Source organism: Podarcis vaucheri, assembly GCF_965113315.1.
Source record: "Podarcis vaucheri genome assembly, chromosome: 4".
Lineage (NCBI taxonomy): Eukaryota > Metazoa > Chordata > Lepidosauria > Squamata > Lacertidae > Podarcis > Podarcis vaucheri.
Window position 1 is genome coordinate 7,768,953 of NC_138762.1, and position 6,078 is coordinate 7,775,030.

At 48.6% G+C, this 6,078-nt stretch overlaps 1 protein-coding gene across 2 annotated transcripts in view; it reads left to right on the forward strand.

Annotated features, from left to right (window-relative positions):
• LOC309530298 (maestro heat-like repeat-containing protein family member 7) overlaps positions 1–3,732 on the forward strand; it is a 51,467-nt gene extending 47,735 nt beyond the window's left edge. For both annotated transcript variants that reach the window (XM_082219082.1, XM_082219083.1), the window contains one exon: positions 3,447–3,732. The gene's annotated coding sequence lies outside the window, so the exon portion shown is untranslated. The remainder of the gene's footprint in view (positions 1–3,446) is intronic.
• The last annotated feature ends 2,346 nt before the right edge of the window (positions 3,733–6,078 follow it).

The window sequence follows — 6,078 nt, forward strand, 5'->3', positions numbered from 1 at the left end:
TTATGATAATGAGAGTACCACCCACTTTGAGAACCATTGCCCTAAACCAACCTTCTCCAACCTGGGAACGATACCTTCTAACATTTCTCAGTTGAAAATAGGGACATCCTATTCCAGGCATGCCCAACAGGTAGATCGCTGGACGCCTGTGGTAGATCACCCCCAAAGAAGCTCAACAACTTTGGCTCCCCTAAAAAAACTCAACATTTTTGCCCTGCACCCCCCAAAACAGGGCTTTTCTTCCTTAAAAAAAGCCCCATAAAGGAGGTAGATCTCTGCCAGTTTTTAACTCTGTGAGTAGATCGCAGTCTCTTGGGAGTTGGCCACCCCTATTCTAATTATTATTATTATTATTATTATTATTATTATTGTCATACCTCGGGTTACAGATGCTTCAGGTTGCACGTTTTCAGGTTCCACAACGTGCCGAACCCGGAACTACCGGAACGGGTTACTTCCGGGTTTCGGCGCTTGTGCATGCACAGAAATGCTAAACCGTGCTTTGCACATGCTCATGCATGGAAGTGCCAAAATGCGAGCCACACGTGCGCAGACATGGCGCTGCGGGTTGTGAACGTGCCTCCCGCACAGATCATGTTCACAACCCAAGCATCTCCTGTCTTATTATTATTATTCCCCACTCATCTGGGTGGCTTCCCACCTATATAAAAACATGATGAAACATTAAACTTTTTTAAAAAAAAAATAAAATTCCCTCGGCAGGGCTGCCTTCAGATGTCTTCTAAAGGTTGTCTAGTTACTTATCTCCTGGTCTCAGAAGTCACATAACTCCAAACCCTCCAACATTCCTCCGATGAGAATAAAGGTAAAGGTAAAGGTACCCCTGCCCGAACGGGCCAGTCTTGACAGACTGTGGGGTTTGTGCGCCCATCTCACATTTATTAGCCGGGGGCCAGCGCTGTCCGAGGACACTTCCGGGTCACGTGGCCAGCGTGACATCGCTGCTCTGGCGAGCCAGAGCCGCACACGGAACGCCGTTTACCTTCCCGCTGGTAAGCGGTACCTATTTATCTACTTGCACCCGGGGGTGCTTTCGAACTGCTAGGTGGGCAGGCGCTGGGACCGAACAGCGGGAGCGCACCCCGCCGCGGGGATTCGAACCGCCGACCTTTCGATCGGCAAGCCCTAGGCGTTGAGGCTTTAGCCCACAGCGCCACCCGCGTCCCATTCCGATGAGAATAGGGACATTCTAAGGGAAAGTGGGACATTCCGGAATCAAATCATAAACCTGGAATACAACTCCCATCACCCTCGCAACATTGGCCAATGAGGGCGCCATATTGCCCACCTCTGAGATAGACGTTTGGTCCGGCCCACCTGGGCTCTTTTTACACTGTGTCATTCCTCCTTGAGGACTAGGAGCTTAGGCCCCAAACCCGAGAAGCCTGTTTCCATGCTCCACGCTTACAAGAACACAGTGCCCTCGGCCGTAATGGCCAGGACTGATGGGAGTTGTAGTCCAAAACACCTGGAAGTCGCAGAGTTAAGGAAGCCTGTTCTCCGCTAGAATATTCACTAGCTTTTTAAAAAAAATAAATGCAGAGCTGCCCTCTTGTGGCAAATGTGGAAATCAGCCCTACCTGGGAGATGCCAGGGATTGAATCTGACACCTTCTGCACGCGAAGCAGAGGAACCTTTGCCCCTCCAGATCTTGCTGAACTACAACTCCCATCATCCCTGTATGCTGCCCATGGGTTGTTGGGAATTGCAGTTCAGTGCCACCTGGAAGGTGGCACGTTTCTCCATCCCCCCTTCAGATATTTGAAGGTGGCTCTCCTATCTTCTCTCAGTCTCCTCTTTCGCAGGCTAAACACACCCAGCTCCTTCAACCGTTCCTCATCAGGCTTGGTTTCCAGACCCTTATCACCTTGATCGCCTTCCTCTGCCCACCTTCTAGCTTGTCAACATCCTTCTCTGTTCTGCATCCTCCTTTACTCTGGTCAGACCTCACCTGGAGTACTGTGTCCAGTTCTGGGCACCACAATTCAAGAAGGACACTGACAAACTGGAACGTGTCCAGAGGAGGGCAACCAAAATGGTCAAAGGCCTGGAAACGATGCCTTATGAGGAACGGATAAGAGAGCTGGGCATGTTTAGCCTGGAGAAGAGGAGGTTAAGGGGTGATATGATAGCCATGTTCAAATATAGAAAAGGATGTCACATAGAGGAGGGAGAAAGGTTGTTTTCTGCTGCTCCGGAGAAGCGGACACAGAGCAATGGATCCAAACTACAAGAAAGAAGATTCCACCTAAACATTAGGAAGAACTTCCTGACAGTAAGAGCTGTTTGACAGTGGCATTTGCTGCCAAGGAGTGTGGTGGAGTCTCCTACTTTGGAGGTCTTTAAGCAGAGGCTTGACAACCATATGTCAGGAGTGCTCTGATGGTGTTTCCTGCTTGGCAGGGGGTTGGACTCGATGGCCCTTGTGGTCTCTTCCAACTCTATGATTCTATGATTCTTAAATTGTGGTGCCCAGAACTGACACAGTATTCCAGGCAGGGGCATCTTACCCATAGTTCTGGAGGGTGCCAGGGAAAAGGCAGAGGCTGGACGCAGCCCCTCCCGGCACCAGTTTGCTGCCCTTGCCCGCCTCTGCCATGCCACCCTTAAAAAAGGTCGTCAACTCTGGGAAATGGGGGGAGGGAGCTTTGCACCACAGCGCCAGATATGCTTAAGATGGCAGAATAGAGCGGGTGGCGCTGTGGTCTAAACCACAGAGCCTAGGACTTGCCGATCAAAAGGTCGCCGGTTCGAATCCCCACGACGGAGTGAGCTCCCGTTGCTCGGTCCCTGCTCCTGCCAACCTAGCAGTTCGAAAGCACGTCAAAGTGCAAGTAGATAAATAGGTACCATTCCAGCGGGAAGGTAAACAGTATTTCCGCGCGCTGCTCTGGTTTCGGCCTGTAAAGCGAGATGAGCGCTGCAACCCCAGAGTCGTCTGCGACTGGACCTAATGGTCAGGGGTCCCTTTACCTTTATGACTTCCCTTGATCTGGACACTTGACTTCTGTTGATGCAGTTTAGGTTAGCTTTGTTTGTTGCTACATCTCACAGTCAAGCCAGTTGTCCACCTTCCCTGTAAGGTGGTACCTCGGGTTAAGAACTTAATTTGTTCCAGAGGTCCGTTCTTAACCTGAAGCTGTTCTTAACCTGAGGTAGCACTTTAGCTAATGGGGCCTCCCTCTGCTGCCAAACCGCCAGAGCACGATTTCTGTTCTCATCCTGAAACAAAGTTCTTAACCCGAGGTACTATTTCTGGGAGAGCGGAGTCTGTAACCTGAAACGTCTGTAACCCGAAGCATCTGTAACCCGAGGTACCACTGTATTCAGGCTCCCAAGACCTTCTGCTTCCTCCGCCCCCCCCCCCGCACAGATCAACAACCACAAGAGGGTGTTCTGTCCTTTCTCTCTCCCTCTTTCACCAGGAGCTTTCTGGCTGCAGGAGGACAGAGCCAGCGGTGGCTGCAGGAGAAGCCTCAGTCGAAGGATGCAGATGAGAAACCCAAAATGTGGTGGATGCAAGCCGGCGGTTCTTGCTTGCTGAGGAACCCTTATCGTAAGGGCCTTCACGCTGCTTGCAAAATGCAACTTCCTGCATTAAGATAGAATTTGCAAGCAATATATAGCAATGTTCTCATGTATATATATATATATTTTTATGCACGTATGCCTTGAGGACTTTAAGCCAGTAAATTTGTGTTTTCCGATTTATTTTTAAAAGTCGGTTTGTGTTTCACAAAAGTGGAATAGATTTCTCTCTCTGTGTGTGTACCTAACTGACTCTCTGGACCTGTTTGTTGAAGTCAGTGTGCGCCTCCAGATTTGCCACTAACTTGCAGGGTAATAATCATAAATAATAATAATAATAATAATAATAATAATAATAATAATAATAATAATAATAATTTCGAGTGCATGCCAGAGATTTAGGCTTGTGCAATGAAAGTGGATTAAAGCGCTCTATTGTCCTAGTGCAAGAACTCCCTTTTTTTATTTAAAAAATGAATAGATTTTATCCGGTTGAGGAAGTACACTAGGGAAAAGTGTGGGATTAATGGGGAAACGTATACGAACAAATCGGGGTGAATTGTAGGATGGATTATCATCCATTAGGGTCATCTAATCAGAGCCCCTTGCAATCACATGTGCTGCGTGTGATTTCTCTAAAAGTTTTGGTGTCCTCGTGGGCTTAGGAGTTCTTGCTGGCCTTGTCCTTGGAAGGGCCACATTCAAATTCCAAAGTTGCATAGGTTTTCTTTTTAAAAATCCATAGGATCAAGTTCAATATGGCAGCATTATATATATGGGTGGGGGGTGCCTGCTATCACATTGGAGACATCCCTGAGCCTACAGGAAGCAGGGACAAACCAATCTGGTCAGCCTTTATCCAAACTGGTAGCTTCTAGGCCATGGGTAGGCAAACTAAGGCCCGGGGGCTGGATCCGGCCCCATCGCCTTCTAAATCCAGCCCGAGGACGGTCCGGGAATCAGTGTGTTTTTACATCAGTAGAATGTGTCCTTTTATTTAAAATGCATCACTGGGTTATTTGTGGGGCATAGGAATTCGTTCATTCCCCCCCCCCCCAATATATAGTCCAGCCTACCACATGGTCTGAGTGTTATGTACTGAAGTTCTCATCCTGGGCCTGCAGGGGGATACTGTAGATAGTTTTCACTCAGGTCCACATATGCAAATAAGGGATTGAAAGTGACGTTCAGTCTTTGGATAGTTACAGAAAGTTGTTACAGTTACGTTGTACTGGAGCTCTATATAAGCAGGCTGGCTGAACCCTTCAGTTCAGTTCTGTCCTGGCCTGTGAATAAACAAGAGCTGTTTGAAGAATCGCTGTGTCGACTGATATGTTCACCCACAACTTAACACTGAGGGACGGTGGACCGGCCCACGGCTGAAAAAGTTTGCTGACCCCTGTTCTAGGCATTTGGGACTAAAACTCCCAGCAGTGCCAGCTTCTACAGAAATCTCCCGTTCTGAACAGGGACTTGCACCAAATCCAGACCTGGCACCACAGCCAATGCAAGGCAGGAAACGATCCTTGTTAATGTATACACCCAATATTTAGTTTTAAGTCTCTATCGTAACTTTCTGCCAAACTTAGCCCACCTTTCAGGGTTGTTGGTTTTTCTGGAAAATGGGACGAACCAGAGGCTGCCATCCATGTTTAAATCTCAGCATGATATAGGAAAGAAAAACAAATCCGTTAAGCATGTGTGCGGTTTAAGAGCGGATTTCGCAAGCTCACTCAGTAAACACATTTCACCGTGTGGCGGAGGGTGGGGAAGAGAAAGGACGACTGACGTTCTCAGGCTGGGAAGAATGAATCCTTTATCCTATTGTGGGATTATATTGCCCCATAAAAATGATCTCTTTCTAGCGCTGCAGGAAGTGTTTGAAGATGTTATGAAACCACCAAGGAAGGGGAGAATTTGGGGGCGGGCAGTCCAAGAAGAAAGACAGATTTACCTGCTTCAGGGCCAATGCCCAATATCCTGTTGGCACAGAAGTTTTTTCTTATCAAGTCCGCTTTCAAAGGAAACAAAAGAAGAATTCATGGGGCTTGCCTTGACTGCCACTGGGGTGAATTTGCCTTGGCTGGTTCCCAGAACAGATAAATCAGGTACCCTAAGCGAATTCACTAGATGTTTTGGATCCCTTCCAGTTGGGATTCAGGCCTCATCACGGGACTGAAACTGCCTTGGTTGCACTGGTTGATGATCTCCGGCGGGCTAGGGACAAAGGTGAGAGCTGTTTCCTAGTTCTGCTGGATCTCTCAGCGGCCTTTGACACCATCGTCCATAACATCCTTCTGGACCGTCTTGAGGGGCTGGGAGCTGGGGGCACTGTCATACAGTGGTTCCGCTCCTTCCTCCTGTTTAGAAAGTGGTGTTGGGGAATGAGTGTTCAGTCCCCTGGGCTCTCACTTGTGGGGTGCCTCAGGGTTCTGTCCTCTCCCCCATGCTTTTCAACATCTACATGCAGCTGCCGGGGGGTTTGGGCTGGGTGCTCATCAGTATGCGGATGATACCCAGCTCTACCTC